General features: G+C 40.3%; 1 protein-coding gene across 3 annotated transcripts in view; it reads right to left on the bottom strand.

The window, feature by feature from the left end:
* The window catches only part of ACSL3 (acyl-CoA synthetase long chain family member 3), an 82,513-nt gene extending 66,665 nt beyond the window's left edge, over window positions 1–15,848 (bottom strand). For all 3 annotated transcript variants that reach the window (XM_082841556.1, XM_082841557.1, XM_082841558.1), the window contains exon 1: window positions 15,622–15,848. The gene's annotated coding sequence lies outside the window, so the exon portion shown is untranslated. The remainder of the gene's footprint in view (window positions 1–15,621) is intronic.
* Between the last annotated feature and the right edge of the window lie 2,200 nt (window positions 15,849–18,048).

Genomic DNA, 18,048 nt, shown 5'->3' with positions numbered 1-18,048 from the left:
TTGCAATTCCCTGATGAATGATGATGTAGAGCATTTTTTCACTCATCTGTTGGCCATCTGTATGTCTTTGGAAAAATATCTACTTGGATCTTCTGTCCATTTTTCAATCGGTTTTTGTGGTTGTGTTGTTTTTTGTTTTGTTTTGTTTCTGCTGTTCAGTTGTATCAGTTCTTTATATATTCTGGATATTAGCCCCTTATCTGATAGATGATTTGCAAATATTTTCTCCCATTAAATAGGCTGCCTTTTTTGTTGATGTTTCCCTTGCTGTGCAAAAGTTTTTTAGTTTAATGTAGTCCCACCTATTTATTTTTGCTTTTGTTGCTTTTGCTTTTGGTGGCAGATTCAAAAAATTACCACCAAGACCTGTCAAGGAGTTTACCACCTATGTTTTCTTCTAGGAGCTTTATGGCTTCAGGTCTCACACTCAAGTCTTTAATCCATTTTGAGTTAATTTTTGTTTACGGTATAAGATAGTGGGGCCAGTTTTATTCTTTTGCATGTGGCTGCCCAATTTCCCCATCACCGTCAATTATTAAAAGGAACTTCTTACTCAGAAACAAAAGAAAACTTCAACTTAATAAAAGCATATCAGAAACCAATAGCAAACATCAGACTCAAATTTCCATTAAAGTCAGGAATTAAGACAAGGAGGCCAGTTGTGACTATAATTATTTAACACTGTTAAAAAGGCTCTAGCCCTGTAGTCATCAGCCACATGGAGCTACTTAACACTTGAAGTGTGGCTTGTCCAAATTGAGATGTGCTCTAAATGTAAAATACGCGTGGACTTGCAAAGACTTAGTATGAAGAAAATGTAAAACATCTCATTAATCATTTTTATATTGATTATATGTTGAATATACTGGATTAAATAAAATATATTAAAGTTACCTGTTTCTTCTTTACTTAAGATACCTACTAGAAATTTAAACTACTACAGATATGGTTCGCATTTGTGGCTCTAATTGCATTTCTTATGGACAGCACTGCAGTCTAGCCAATGCAATGATGAAAAAAAGAAATGAGGAATAGGAATACTGGAAAAGGAGACAGACACACAATAATCACTGTTTGCAGATAATTAATGTCTGACAAGAAAATCCAAAAGAATCATCTGAAAATTATCCAACCAGAGAGAAAGTTCATTAAGATATCTGGATACTAGGTAGACAACAAAAACCAATCATTTTCCTATACAGTAGTAATAACCAGTTAGAAAATAAAAAGGAAAAAGATTTTATATACGTGTGTGTGTGTATATATATATATATATAAATATATATATATAATACTACTGATAGACACTAAAAGACTTGCATACATGGAAAGACAGACTAGGTCCCAGGTAGAAAGGATAACTATAACTCCACCAAAATTAACCTATAAACCAAATACAATCCCAATCAAAATCCTACTAGGACTTTGTCAATTCTGTATGGCTAGTTGATATACTAGTTCCAAGGTTTATCTAGAAGAAACATTTTAAGATTAACTAAGAAAATTTGAAAACAAGAATACTTAGCCCATACCAGCCTATTAGATGCCAAAACTAACACTAACTGTTCTGGTACAGAATTGTAAAAACTAGAAATAGTCGTGGGACATTTACACTTAATGACGGTGGCGTTTCAGATCAATGAGTGAAGGATAGATTATTCAATAAATTAAACAGCATCAAAGTAAAACCAGAATTGAGCCAATGGCTGAATGTGAGTCCTAGAAAGATGAGGAACACATCCCTGAAACAAACAATCAGCCTAGCAATACCTCTTCCACAGCTCCCATGTCCCAAAAAGGATTTGTTCCTAAGTCTTTTTTCTCATTATAAAACCATCTCCAGTGCTATCACGGTAGCCTACACAGCCCACACTGCCTGGCCTACAGCTCTGTTGGGAAGAGAAGCACTGGTTTCGTTTGAACTACGCCACTTCACGCCCATCTCTACCCCAGTTGACTGGCAAACACAGGCATCCACAGGGATCCAGGAGCCTATGACCAGTGAGGCCTGTAACGAAAGCACTGATGTGTTGGTTCACTAATATTCTCTCTAGAACCTGGAACTGGGATTGAATTAAAAGAATTTGATAGAATTAAAAGAAACTAAAAGGCCTGCCAAAGTAAACTCATTCTTTAAGATTCAGCTGAAGCCTCCATGTGAAGGCCTCCCTGGTCCCACAGACAAGCGCTAACTCAATCCCTCTGTGCCCCATTTCCACCCTCCACTCCTGCCTGACACACAGAGGCATGAAGGGGCAGAGAATAAGGAATCACAAGTAGCTTGAGATAGTTGGAACACAGGAAATTGAGGTAAGGTAGAAATGAAAATGGAATAGAGGAATATGTTGCAGAGACAGGTTTTAAGAAGCAAGGCACTTGACCAAATTTGTTTTTTCAGAATGACTACTTGGGTCAACAAACAGAACAAAGCACAAAAGATTCCCGGTATGTAGTTACTACAATAGCCCAAGAAAGGATGATGAGGTCCAGGGTTTAGGGCAGTAGATACAGAAGTACGAGGACCAACTGGAGAGACTTTTCTGAGGTAATAGGATGTGGTGAGATGTGAAGATTCATCTTTGAAGATTAAAGTCAACACTTCTGGAATATTGGATGACTTGCAATAGATATGAGGAATACAGGAAGAAGAACAGATACATATGAGTACATGAGTATAGGGTAGGATATTAAGTCTGGGGAAATGGCCAGAAAAGATAGTCACAATATTGTCAGAAATACAAGACTGGGGCTCCAGACAGAACTGAAGATGTTTATTTTAGAATCATCACTGACTCTAACCATATTAGAGTTGAAACCATGGAATCCCTCAAAAATAGTATACTCAGTTATAAGATAAAAGGATTAAAGACAGTTATTATAAAAGCCAGCTAGAAGGGTAAAGAAACCAAGAGCATGTCCTAGAAGCCAAAGGCAGACATAAGGGTCAATGAGGGCATGGTCAAGAGTGTCAAAGGCTACAAGTGGTTATGATATTAAAGTACAACAAGCAGCTGGCCTGGCCCGAGACAATCCATAACACTTTCTTGCTTTCTTTATCACATAATTTTTAAATTGTAACTATACCTATTACTCAACCAGTGAGCTACTCAAATGCATATCAAAAGCAAGTCTACTCTTTCAGAATTCCTGAGCTCCCACTAATAAGTGTACACTGGTCATTTTGATGTCAGGTTTTTGGCCTTCCAAAATTTTTCTGGTATTATGCTCAAATCTTTCAATTCAATTTAATAAACATTTACTGAGTATCTCATGTTCATTGTTGTGCTAGGCGACAGGGATGCAGAGATGGATTCTAACAACAAATATGAGTGTCTTCTATGTGCTGGGCACTGGACGTGCATCAGTAACTAACAAGTATCCCCGTCCTCAGAGATGCTTACTTTCCACGTTAAACAGCTACTCTCCCTTAAAGGAGCCCAAAACAAACACATTATGTTTTAGACTTATCTAAAAAGAAAAGATAGCAAATACATTTATTTCATAAAGCAATTTGAAATTGAGAGCATGAAACACAAAACTGTAATTAATCACCTATAGTTAACAAGCCTGTCCTCTGGCATCATACAATATAAACAAACATTAAGTTAGCCAGCTCTCAGTTATCTGTGGGTAAACTACCCATGCATATCAAGAGCAATTCCCTAAACACTGACTCACTTTTCTGGGTTATGTCCCACCCAAATTTCTACCATGTAATCTTCTAACACTGAGATAATGTAAGAATATACAGTTTAAAACTTTCACAAAGTAACTCAAATCATTACCCATGCCAGATTCACTATGTCTACCATTTTTCAAATGAACTTGCAGAGACGTGCTCCCTAAATCTGATACCCTTCATTTCCCAGAGCCAAATAACCCAAGTTCTTCAACCCCATCCCCAATTCATCTATATATAATGCTGCCCCCAAACTAATAAGCCTCCGAGCATGGGCCTAGCTTTTATCTACTAGCTCAGGGTCTCTAAACTTTAAGGGTCACAACAAGCCCCTTTTGGTAAAACTGCTGGCATTGCAAACATGTGCACCTTTAACACTGTACATATGTGTTATTTTTCTAGCATACTATAAACACCACAAATCATGCATAAAATATGGACTTTTTTTTTTTTAACTCTAACGTTTTCTTCCAGCACTGCAGAGATGACTTGCATGCACACCCCGGAGCACACGTACGCTGCAAGACAGAGACCATCCTTATCTCAAAGAAATTGACGCTTGGAGGTAATCTGCTGTGGTTGCAAAACTAAAATGAGGTGGAGTCAGATTTGGGAATTCAAGTGCCAATGTGGTCGTAAAGCTCAAGCCCTGCATCGCTCCCCTCTATCACGCCAACCTCACTCCTTATACCTGGGGTCCCATGAGCTCCCCTCTCTGACCTCACACCTCACTCCCAACCAGCTACTACCTCTCACAACCCTCCCAACTCAAGATGTTGGAGAAAACAGGTATTCTTTTTATGCCTCAGAAAGTGATTTACAAATAAACATCTGGAATTTCTAAGGAGAATACTAGGCAGGAGAGTCTAAACAGGCATCAGGTTAGAAGTCAGGCCTAGTTTCAGAGTCAATGATGAATACAAATTCCTAGACTCTAACACACTAGCAATGTGGAAAGTTTCAGTACGAAAGGAAAATGACTTACGGAAGTATTGTGAATATGTAACAAATAATAATTCCGTGTATTATGGTCCATGTGGTATAACTGCAATTAATGTCAAGTACAGTTGTAAGATTAATTCATTCTGGTTCATTCTGGTTTTCCATGGAACTAAAATAAACTCCTTACTTCATTTTAGAAAGAACTCGACTACCCCAAGCTTCCCCCAAACAGGAGGTAATAAGTTCAGAGATCAAGTCAGTTTCCAAAAAGAAGAGAAAGATTTCTGATTGTTTTAATGTTACATTAAAAAAAATAGCCAAAGTCAGGGTCCAGAATGAGGATCACTTCAATCCTGATGAAAGTAAAATAAGTAAAAATAAGAAACTTCTCTGGTTGAAGTAGGAATTTTTCATAATTCTGGCCAAAGTGATAACTGAGTATTTTATAACCTAGAAACAGCAATGCAGAAAAATGAACTGTTTTATGCCTACAATACCAATTTAGAAGATAATATTCTAAAGGTTACACCTATGCAGCAGCCAGTGTAGTTAGTATCTAATAAAATCCATACAAATACCCCAGTGAATTACAAGTAGTAAACACATAAACAAACACAGAGGGGGAAACACACAAAGCTAACTGATAAAGTTTCAAAGAAGCCTAAGAAAGAAACGTGGCAGAAATAGAAAAAGTCCTAAACCAAGAAAAAGGAAGAGGTGGAAAGGGAGGTAAAAGAAAAAGAGCACTGATGGAGAAGCAGCTCACAACAGCGTTGAGCAAGGTTTACAGACAAGGAAACTGAGCTCCACAAAGGCTAAACGGCATGGGCAGTGCCACACTGACAGTCAAGCAGCAGGGTTAGAAACAACTCGGGCCAGACCCTGAATGCTCCTCCTGTAACAACTCAGAGCCCACATGGTTCTCTTCACTTGCTGGCTGCCCAGTGTCCCTTCCTATTCCTACTACCTTCCATTCATTCAACAATTACAGCTGACCCTTGAACACGGGGTTTAGGGGCGCCAACCTTCCATACAGTCAAAAATCCGGATATAATTTTATAGTCAGTCCTCTATACCCACAGTTCCACATCCAGGGATTCAACCAACTTTGGATTGTGTAGTGCTGTAGTACACATTTGGGGGGGGGGGGGGGAATCCACAAGTAAGTGGACCCGCACAGTTCAAACCCATGTTGTTCAGGGGTCAACTGTACTTCCTGAGTTGAAGGAATCAATAAATAAATGAGTCTTAATTGTCTTTAATTGTCTCTGTCCTCCAAATCTCTGGTGTTCTTGCTTCTCCGCAGGGATGTGACTTATCCTCACAGCTTCTCTAGTCCCCCGGAACAAGTGATTTCTCAATTTTATTTGTCAACCTTGCTCTTCCCCAACTGCCCTGGACATCCCCATTTGAGTTCCTCCAACTTAAACTCAACTATTTTTTCAAATCCAATCTTGCTCAGTTGACTCTTGTATACCCTGGCCAACATGACCTCTCTGACCTCTGTACTGCTCACTCAACATTAACCACATCCTTTGTGTATCTTGAACACTCTCATCCTTAAGGAATTAGTATTCCTTAGTCCCTTTTAAGTGATGTATGCTTTTTACCTATATGATGGGTTTGGTCACACGCTGGACTCAGAATACCTTGTTATTTCTTACCAAAAAACTGCTTCTGAAGGACAGAAAAAATCAAAATACAACAAAAACAAGAAACAAAGAGGCACAAGGAAACTTTTGGAGGTGATCAGTACGCCTATTACCTTGATCGTGGTGATGGCTGCACAGGTGCATGCATGTCCAAACTCAAATTGTATACATTAAATATGTGCAGATTTTTATATATCAATGAAAGGACAGAGAAAGGAGGAAAGAGAAAAAAAGAATAGAGAAGAAAGAAAAGAGGAAAAAAGAGAAGACAGAGGGAGGCAGAGAAATAACTAACAACTAACATATGGGTCAACCGTGTACCCTAAACTACTATCTGTCATCTCCCTCAATCCTTGTGATAGCCCTGCAAAGTAAGAACATCTTTATGTTACAGAAATTGAAATGGAAGGCTGAGAAAGGTTAAGGAATCAGATCAAATTTACACAGCAAGTTTTACCCACATATATGGCAATGATTCCTTCGCCACTCAACACAAAGTTGATGACCTAAAACAGTATATTTAGAAATGCTACCTGAACCATTATCGAGGTCATATTCAAAAGATGTTTAAAACTAATACAGAGATTCATAAGTTACCCGACTGAGAAGTACACCATGTCAACCTACTTTCAAGGTGTTTTATATACACTTCCAGAAAACTAAAGCACAAGATAAATCCTAAATTATTGACGTTAAAATATAACAAAATCTACTTAATGTCCCTCAGTTTACAGTTTACTATTTACAATATCTCTTCCCAATCTCCATTAACCAGAGGTTACAATACATTAGACATTTCCTTGAAGTGTATCTGTCTATGTAAGGATAACGCTGCTTCAAAAGGTAAGGCAATAACAAAAAGTGAGTGGATGAACTTAGAAAATTCTGTATATTCTCAAAATAAATAAATTTAAAATAGTTAATATTTACTGAGTGCTGACTATGTGCCAGGAACTTATCTCATATAAATCCTGACAACAATATATAGCAGATTTTCTTATTATCCGTTTTTTACAGAAGAAATTGAGGCACAGAGAGGTTAAATAAGCTGCTCAAGATCACATAACTAATAAGCCAGAATTCAATTCCAAGAAAACTTAACTCCAAGTCCATGTCCCTACCCACCAAAATTACAATGGAAGAAGGCACATTTTAGAGGAAAATTCTTAAACAAGCACTCAGATACAGAACTGGCTAAATCAAAAGTAGATTTATAAAAATTTCCCAAAAGGAAGGACACATGTGAATTATCCCTACAGTCATTTATGTAATTTAAAATGAAACAATATTAGATATATATCTGCAAAATTATCTACTAAGAACAAAAAGGGAAATAAAAATGAAAGTAAAACAATTTTAAAGTAAATTAGCTAAACTGAGATGTACCCACAGTCATGAAACTCAACTGATGGAACCACATAGATTAAGTGATATTGATTGAAAAAAAAGGATGCTACATAAGAATACATACAACGCCATCTATATCAAGTTTAAAAATACATAAAACAATACTGTACACTGTTTAGGGATACATCCATATGTAGTAAAATTGCAGAGCAATGGATATGAATAACGAACACCAAATTCAGATTAGTGGTTAACTGGAGGATTTGGGGGAAGGAAGTGGGTTTCTTTAACTGGATTAAATAGTACGAAATATTTCTCAGACATACAGAAAGCAGGTCTCCTTTCTTTTTTTTCTTAAGAAAGAAAAGGAAAAAAATGGAATTACAGAACCCAAAATTGCTTTATATTCCTGATCCAAAAAAATGCTAAAAGGGCAATGTTAATGATTCCTATGTAAGAATGTTAAAGGAGAATGTATCCTGATGTATTTACGTTCAAGTTCAAGAAGAAAATTTTAGTTAAATTCTCTCAATTTAGTTTGTTACTCCTCACATTCTCCTCTGTAAAAACAGGGCTTTTATTGGGGGGGGGGGGGAGGTAAGTTATGTGTAATAAAAATAGATAAACTGTCATCACAGCTCCTTCCAAGTATAATCATGCCTTCAGAGGTATATATGAACTTCAAACCAAGCTGTCACCCCAGAGAGGAGGTGCAGCGCCTGGGCCTTGGACTCTGGAACCTAACTACCTGGGATGAGGTACAGCACACACTTGGGCAAATCACTTAAGCTCCCTGTGCCTCAATTTCCTCATGTGTGAAATAAGAATGATTAAAAAAAAAAAAACTATCTCATAAAATTGAGAACAAAATCAGAACAGCACCTGGCCAGAGGAAATACTGTAAAGGTATTGGCTATCATCTTTATTCCAAAGACCATTAGTATAGAAAAAGAAAAACCAGGCTTTGTATCAGAAAAATATTATCTAAGTGTGATTACTTTCCAAATTAAATAAAGGATAGAAAAGCTGACCATGACATGACAAACAAATGGGAAGCTTTTTATAGCAAGATATGGTTTTTATTTTTCTAACAACATTCCTTAGTATTGTTATAACACCTCCAATGTGTACATATCTGTGTACACACACACCTGGTACAGATTCAAGGTGAAACATTCTATTCCGTCTCCCTTGTTCACTTAGCAAAAAGTCCAGTTTGTTGTAGAGAACTGGGCTACCACCTCCACCGTAAAGTCTCCCCTTTTTCCTGCCCTGTTCTGTCTGAGCTATACCAGACAGGAGCTATGGTATACACCTCCTGCCCTGAGCTATACCATACAGTAATGCATCTATTCTTATACCTTCTTCCCTTACACCATATAATGTTCACACTTTCCTTACATGAATTCTGAGTTCTTCGAGAGCAGGGACGATCTCTTTTTTTTTTTTCTAAATTATTTATTTATAAGTGAATTTTTTAATTTATTCTTCATTGCTGCGTGGGCTTTCTCTAGTTGCAGCGAGCGGGGGCTACTCTTCGTTGCGGTGAGCGGACTTCTCATTGTGGTGGCTCTCTTTGTTGTGGAGCACGGGTTCTAGGTGCGCAGGCTCAGTTGTTGTGGCTCGTGGGCTCTACAGCACAGGCTCAGCAGTTGTGGCGCACGGGCTTAGTTGTTCCACGGCATGTGGGATCTTCCCAGACCAGGGCTCGAACCCACGTCCCCTGAACTGGCAGGCAGATTCTTAGCCACTGTGCCGCCAGAGAAGCCCAGGGACGATCTCTTAATCATTTTCAAATTCCCAGTGTCTTGCAAGATACATACTAAAGAAATACATGAGCAAATAAATCATTGCCCCTATATATCCTCGTAATACCTTCACAAACAAATAGGGAACTATAGTTGGAGGCAATTTATCCAAAACATTGGTTACTTAGGTATCTTCAGTTAAAAATAAAAATTAGCAGATCCATTAAGCCCACTGAATCATCCAATAATTCTTTACTCCTCCAAATGGGAAACATGAGAAGTAAACATATTTCAGTAAAAACAGCAGTTAAGATTTTAAATAAAAAGAATTTAGGCATTTAAAATGTCAGGAAGACAGAAGCAGTGCGAAAACTATTATGAAACTAAAAATAGCACGTAAGGAAGAAATCACAAGATTTAATGTTTATATTGTCCCCTTCTTCAGAAAAGAAATAAACTATAATCAGAAGTCAGATGAAAGTATATACCATATTAAGGTGGATAAAAAAATCGAGATTAAGTCACATGTTAAATCAATTTCACACAATGCTTTGTAGTGAGGTTTTCTAAAAAGACTATGTCATGAGTCAGCAAAAATTGGGCTGATTTTTAGGAATTCAACAGTTCTTGGCAATTTTCTGGAAATTGCTCAGGGCTCCATAATATGGTACTGACTCCTGTCAGGTGGTTACAGGCCCATCTTCTGTTACTATAGAAGACGTGTCCCTCCTCCCAGCTAAGGCACAGGGCTCACGTGCTTTGGATCCCATGCCCTCCCATCTTCTCGCGAACTTTGCACAAACAAGTAACACTTTTCTCATCTATATTCGACCTCCCCCTCTCAACAGACACCCTCCCTTCAGCATTTAAATATGCTAAAAATCAGAACTCGCGGAAGCAGTTTCCGATTCTTGCTGTCTCCATTTTCCCCATCTTCTACTTACTTCTGCTCCCCATCCTACCCCTACCACCACATCAGTATCTCCTGCCAAGGTCACCCATGACCTCCCAGTTGCTAAATACAACAGACGGTACTCAATTTTCCTCACAGGGGCGTTCCACAGTATTGACAGCTTCCCCCTTGGCAGCAGGGACACCTGCTTCTGGCGGTCCTCTCACCTCCCTGGCCACTACTCCTGTTTCCTTTGCAAGCTCAGCCTCCTATACCCAGCTCCATCCCTGGCCTCTTCCTGTTCTCTTTCTAGTCTCTCCACTGGCAATCTCTACACTGATAGCGTCAAAATAGTAAATGAGTAATCACTCAACATCTCCTTCTTCCAACCCATATACTACTATTAATCACCAGGTCTGGCAATTTTGCCTCTAAATCTCCATTTTCTCAATATTTCTGCTAATGATATAAGGCTCTTAAGAGGATCAAATAAGCTAAAATGATAGTACTTTAAAAAGGAAAAAAACCTTTAATCTGAGTATTAGTATTCATTAAATTGAAATCTCCTTGAAAGCAACGACTTTACAAGTTCATCTTTTTATTTATTCCACATTGTACACCTAGCACGGTACTTTGCATGCAGACGGCATTCAGTAATGTACTGCAATGAACTATTTGTATTGACTTAATACATGTTCAACTGAAATAGTCACACATTTAATGGCTCATATTTCCCAAATCATGTCATCATTTGTCTCCTAAGAGGTGAGAATTTTAAGTTAAATCACTCTGTAAAGTGTAAACTACACCGGATACTTCCGATAATTATAATACTACTTATCTAAAGTTAGAAAAAACTGCCTAGCTTTCCTGAAAACATCCAAATCCCATCCTCAGGTCCAAATCTCACATAAGTTTCTTGCTTCCCAACTGTTCATCTGAAAGGGGAAAGTTTAAGTATTACAGGAATATTTAAGCTTTAAGTACCCTAAAGGCAGGGAGAATGACTTCCTGAAAAAATTCCCTCTCACTTTCATATCTTGCAATGTGAGCTGGAGTGACATTCTGAGTAGAAACAGACATTGAAATTAAAAGAATATTGTTGCTTAAAAGTTCTCTAACTCTTGCTTTATGTACATTTAATTACAGCCTCAGAATGCAAGATGGTCATCTAGTAATATCTCACCATATCAATTCAAAAATCTCCCCAGAAGAAAATACAGTCTCTTCAAAAAGTGGTGTTGGGAAAGCTAGACAGCTCCATGTAAAACAACAAAATCTGAACATTCCCTCAAACCATATACAAAAACAAACTCCAAATGGTTTAAAGATCTGAATATAAAACACGACACCATAAAACTCCTAGAAGAGAACATAGGCAACACATTCTTTGACGTAAATCGTAGCAATATTTTCTTAAATCAGTCTCCCAAGGGAAATGAAATAAAAGCAAAAATAAACAAATGAGACCTAATCAAACTTACAAGTTTTGCACAGCAAAAGAAACCATAAACAAAATGAAAAGACAACCTACGAGAGAAATATCTGCAAATGATGCGATTGACAAAGAGTTAATATTCCAACTATACAAACAGCTCATACAACTCAATATCAAAAAAAACTCAAACCACCCAATCAGAAAGTGGGCAGAAGTCCTAAACAGACATTTCTCCAAAGAACACATACAGATGGCTAACAGGCACATGAAAAGATCCTCAACATCACTAATTATTAAAGAAAATACAAATCCAAACAAACCACAATGAGATATCACCTCCCACCTGTCAGAATGGCTACTATCAAAAGTCTACATATAATAAATGCTGAACGAGAAAAGGGAACCCTCCTACACTGTTGGTGGGAATGTAATTTGGTGTAGCCGCTATGGGAAACACTATTCAGGTACTTTAAAAGACTAAAAATAGAATCACCATATGATCCAGTAATTCCACTCCAGAAAGGATGAAAAGTCTAATTCAAAATGGACATTTGGGTACATGTATATTAGCAGCACTATTTACAATGGCCAAGACATGGAAGCAACACAAGTGCCCATCAACAGACAATTGGCTTAAGAAGATGTGATGTGTATATGCGTGTGTGTGTGTGTGTGTGTGTGTGTTTATAATATTACTCAGCCATAAAAAAGAATGAAATATGGCCATTTGCAGCAACATGGATGGACCTAGAGAATATTAAGCTTAGTGAAAAAAGTCAGACAGAAAAAGACAAATACTATATGATATCACTTGTATGTGGAATCTAAAAAATAATACAAATGAATATATATACAAAACAGAAACAGACTCACAGACACAGAAAACAAACATGGTCACCAAAGGGGAGAGGGAGGAGGGGAGGGACAAATTAGTAGTACGGGATTAACAGATACACACTACTATACGTAAAATAGATAAGCAAAAAGGATGTACTGTATAACACAGGGAATTATACCCAATATCTTGTAATAACCTATAATGGAATATAATCTGTCAAAGAAAAAGAAAGAGAAATAAGTAAAATTAAATAAAAGTAATTTGAGAGGGAAAGAGATGCCAGTGAGGGCTTCCCTGGTGCCGCAGTGGTTGAGAGTCCGCCTGCCGATGCAGGGGACACAGGTTGGTGCCCCGGTCCGGGAGGATCCCACGTGCCACGGAGCGGCTGGGCCCGTGAGCTATGGCCACTGAGCCTGCGCGTCCGGAGTCTGTGCTCCGCAACGGGAGAGGCCACGACAGTGAGAGGCCCGCATACCACAAAAAAAAAAAAAAAAAAAAAAAAAAAGAGATGCCAGTGAAAATGTTCCCTTTCCAGATCCTGAATTTTAAGTCTGATCAATTTTCTTTCTACCGTACTGATACTGGGCAATCTTAATTTAAACAAAATTGGAATCGCTGGAAAATGACATATAGTTTATTTTACATATTCGTATATTTATTTTCTTAGTGTTCCATACCACTCTTACAAATTATTAGAAGTAAACTCATAAAAGGTAAATTTTAAAATTAGTATTTAATATTAGAGAAGACTAAAATAACATGAATGCAAAATGCCAGCTGGTATCATGGACTCAATCCTGGAACAGAAAAAAGGGCATTAGTGGAAAAACTGGTGATAGCTGAATAAAGTCTATAGTTAAGAGGATAATATCAATATTAATTTCTTGTTTTGACAAATGAACCAAGTTTATGTGACACGTTAATATAAGAGCAGGGGAGCTGGGTTATGGTATACAGGAATATTCCATATTTGCAACTTTTCTGTAAATCTCAAATCGTCCCAAAATAAAAAGTTTAAAAATATATATATAGTACCCAGTCTAGTCAACAAGCACTACTGGTCACCAACCATCTAAGGGGAAAAACAAAAAAGCCTCCCTAGACTAGGTTTCCATCTAAATCACAATCCTCTATATAATATTTGTTCACACACTACTTGTCCTTCATTACACATTACACATATAATTTGTAATTATTTATTATTTGTATGAGATTTGCTTCGTTTGTTTCCTCCGTAAAGGCAAAGCTCACATCGGTTCTGTTCACTGCTGCATTCTTAGCACTTTACATGGTGCCTGACATAGAACAGGAATTAAAGGCTCTAAGTGAGCAATTAATTGAAAGAGGAATGCTTAATTTAAGCAGAACCAGACAGCAGAGGAGCACATAAGCAATGAGAAAAATGTTGGGGCTTTAAGATCTGACTTCCCAAACCAGACAGGGATTGCTCCTTCCCATCCCTCCTTCCTTCCTTCTTTCCTTCAAGGACATGACTCAGAATATTTCAGCTTTAAATCAACCAGCGCAAACATCTTACAAACCCAGTAACTGAGACCCAAAGACACTAGGTGACCCATACATCCAGTGGATCTCTGCTCTACACCCAACACTGCCCTCCTACAGAAACAACTCCTTCTATAGAAAAAGAGAGAAACCAGGAAAAGTCTAAAGGGAAAATGCCAGAGTGACTAAAGAAGCCTTACTCATTCCTAAGGGTGAGAAGTGCATGGGAAGACGCCAGAACACAAAAGAAAAGAATAAAGTCTGTGCAGCACACTCCTGTGTCACACCTCCTCCGCCCTGTAAGAACCTACTAATACACTTTCAGGAGCACCTCAGCAGCACCCTTCAACTCTCGGAACTAATCTGGGGAAACAAAAAAGGTTATCATCACACTACAGCTCTCCTGGCCACTCAAACAAAAATCCACGGTGACAACTATTCAGCCAGCCACCAAGGAGTGGCAGCATACTATAGTGCTTAGATGTGAAAGCTCTGGATTTTCAGACAGGCGGATCTGAATCCCAGCTTCTCCTCTTACTTGCTGTGATCTGGAGGCAAGTTAATATATCCAAACGGCAGTTTCTCCAGCTGTAATATGGGAATAACCGCCACCCTAGTGGGTTGTTAACAGTTTCAGAGATACTATACAGAAAGCTCTTAGCACAACGCCTGCAATGTTATAAAGGCTCAATAAGTGTCAGCTGTTTGTCATCTTATTCGGCTATAATCACTTTCACGAGGCCTATTCTCTCTCTAACGTCCATATAATTTCAAAGACGTTGTTCTACCCTATTTTGGAAGGGCCATATACACAATAGCTTCGAGCACATTTTCTAAATCCAGCCTGGACAAACCAGTTCTATGTCTCTGGGCCTCAGGTTCCTCATCTGTGAAACGGGCCGGATCATCCCTACCCCACTGGGCTGCTGGTAGTGAGCACTCTCTCAGTGTTACACATTCCACTACTGCTGTATAATTAAAACGCACCTAGGGAAAATAAACCTTCAACTCCCAACCCCAAAACAACAGTATTCATCCCCGCCCCATCACCACCGATCGTGGCCTGAACAAATACCAAAGTCGACCCATCTCACACCCCCAATTTCTCCTCACACCCGGCAGCAACCCACCCCCCCAGTGTGGGTTTCCGAAACCGCAGGGCTCAGTTTCCTCCCAGCGACGGCGTCAGAGCCGGGCTAGTGAAAGCTGCCAATCCCCCAGGTCACCCCGCCCCCAAAGCGCCGGGAGAGACCCCGCGCAGCCTTCCTCCCCCGAACAGCGCGGCCGCCCGGGCTGCGGTTCCCCCAGCTCACGTGGGCCCTTCGGCCCGGGCGCCACCTCACCCGCTTCCCGGACCCCACGGGCGCGCCTCCCACATACGCCGCGAGCCGGCCCCAGAGCCCGCACCGCCAGCGCGCACACCCTCGGCGCCGGGCTCGGCGGCCACGTCGAGGAGCCGGGGCCTCCAGGCCGGCCGCGTCCCTCCCCCAGTCCCGGGCTGCCCTCGGGCCCAGCCCGGCCGCACGCGGAGGCCCCGCCGCCAACACGGCCCCGCCGCTCCCACCACAGGCGCTGCACTCACCGCGACGCCGGAGCTCCGGTTCCTCCGGCCCATGCAGGCCTGGCTGTGCCCCCAGAGCATTCACGCCCCGGGCCGCCTCCTGGGGACCCTGACGCAGCCTCCGCGAGTCGCACTGCGAGAGGGCGGCGGTCGGCTGCCCGGTCAGCTGCCGCGCCGACTCGTCTCAGCCCCAGCACTCGCAACAAGCGCAGCGTAGCGCCCCAGCGCCTGCAGACCAGCGTCTGTTGAGCCGAACCGCCCAGGACGCGCGCCCCCGGCCGGCGCTCGTTGCATATGCAGAGAGGCAGCAGCCCATTGGCCCGCGGGCGGTGGCGCGTGCGGGGCTGGGCCTATCGAATTCCGGCCGGGAGCGCGGCGCGGGCGGCCGGGGGCGGGGCGGGGTTACTATGGGTCATTCGCCCGAGCCTGGGCGGACGGGACCCAGCCGCAGCCGGCGCGGGGCGGGGACAGGTCGGCGGGGAGGAACGGGACCGCTGCGGCCGGGGGAGGGGAGGGGAGCCGGTCTGTGCGGCCACGACATGGGCGGAGATGGGGCGGGGCCGGCCGGGTCTGCAGGAGGGCAGTTCCTGGGGTAAAAGACCACCGCCTTGTCTCCCGAAAAAAGAACTAGAAAACGCAGATATTGCTGTAATGCCTAAATCTTAACATAGTTCAGGAAAAAAAATGCGCGTTATTATTTTCATTCTTAATTGGATTACTTGTTTCGTTCTTGCACAAATTTGTCAGATTTTGTAAAATAAAATGATTTTTGGAAATGTCTGAAGCGAGAGGGTCTCAAAAATTCAAAGCATGTTTCTTTATTGTCTCTTGTTTTGGCCTTACCGAACCCAGCAAATAACCCATCTCCCCTCAGTGCACTCACTACTTATACCAGATTGATATTTGTTTTCAAATGATAAAGTTGACCCCAAATTATTGTCTTTGTACGTTCTTTTTATGAAGCTAAAAGTGTTCCTGTATTTTAAAGTTTGCCATTATATTTCACTTTAGACACTACAAAAAGGAAAAAAACATAGAGTTCAGGTAGACTGCCTTACTGCAAGCAAACGAACCAAAACACAAATGACTAAAACAACAAGTACAATACACTGTAAGAAAGATGGCTTTCATTACCCAAGCAGCAGTGGGATTGAGCTTTTTTTTTTCCTTTAATCCAACATATTATTTAGTTGGTCTGTGGACAAAGTTACAACATTAAGTCAGATTTGATACCACAGGAAATAAAACATTTGGAGGGGTTTATTTTGTTTTGAAGTAATGAAGGAGCTAGAAATAGCTACTTGAATAGTAAACCTCGATGCTATGCAAAACTTGTCTTTAAGTAGGTGAAAGGTGACGTTCATGAGCCAGCCTCAGGCTAAAGCAGGGGCTCACTTCCCAAGAGAATCTCAAAATCCGTGAAGCCGCCTGAACTTGAGCTGGGTGGAGTGATGAGGCTGAGAGCAAAGAAATCTCACTCACCTTGGGCCCCAGGCCAGTTTAACTACCTAAAGGAAAGGATACCTGATTCAGGCAACCTGCTCTTCTGCTAGAAAAATAGGTTAATTTGCTCGCTAATCTTTCGAAGTGCTGTCAAAGGTTAACATCCTGAAGATAAATAGAATGCAGAATTTCTTATCTGAAAAGACTGCCACCATTCTGCATGCTGAGGGAAGTATACCTTAAAAGTGGTAGTTCCAGAACCAGGAAAAGCCTCTAGCAAAATAAGTAATTTACAAGGGAGGAATCTTTTTTTCCATCAATAAGCATAAAGCAGACTAGTAGAATTCCAGCAACATCTTAACATCTTCATTATCTCGTTCTGTACGTGTGTGTATGATATATATATTTTAAAGGAAAATACTCCCTGGACTCAAAATTCTAAATTCCCATCTTGTTTGCTTAGGGTAAACAGAAATGTAATGTTTCCAGTCTCTAAGATGTTCTGTTTTTAAAATAAAATAATATATGCACAGTTGCTTTTCTTTTATTCAGGATTTCAGTATATTTTTACTTAGAGCTTTTGAGGGAATTATGGAATTTGGCTGCATTTCCCTTCTTTTTAGAAAAACTCAATTCAGAAACTATAATGGCCAACTGAATGAAAACATCCAACAGTTCCTTTTACAGTTTTGTTAGTTCTCCCAATTACAGGGCTACTGAGAGGAGATATCTTTGTCATTTTCCTGAATACCTAATGACCTGTCTCATGTGAAGGGTCATAGAAATAGTTTGTGCTTCTATAGCAAAGTATATACTACCAGCATTTTCCATAATCGTTATAAGGTAAAACCAGGACCAGCTGATGTTTAAAAGTTTAACAGAAACTTTTTGTTCTTTCATTTCTGGTGGATTGGGAAGGGAAGACCGTGACTGAGGTAGCATACTATACTATATTTTTGAGTTAAGATGGCGCTGGCCTCAAGGAACAGAACATCCAACAAAAAC

This window comes from Leucopleurus acutus (assembly GCF_964270905.1).
Source record: "Leucopleurus acutus genome assembly, chromosome: 6".
Taxonomy (NCBI): domain Eukaryota; kingdom Metazoa; phylum Chordata; class Mammalia; order Artiodactyla; family Delphinidae; genus Leucopleurus; species Leucopleurus acutus.
This window is presented reverse-complemented; position numbering and strand designations above follow the sequence as displayed.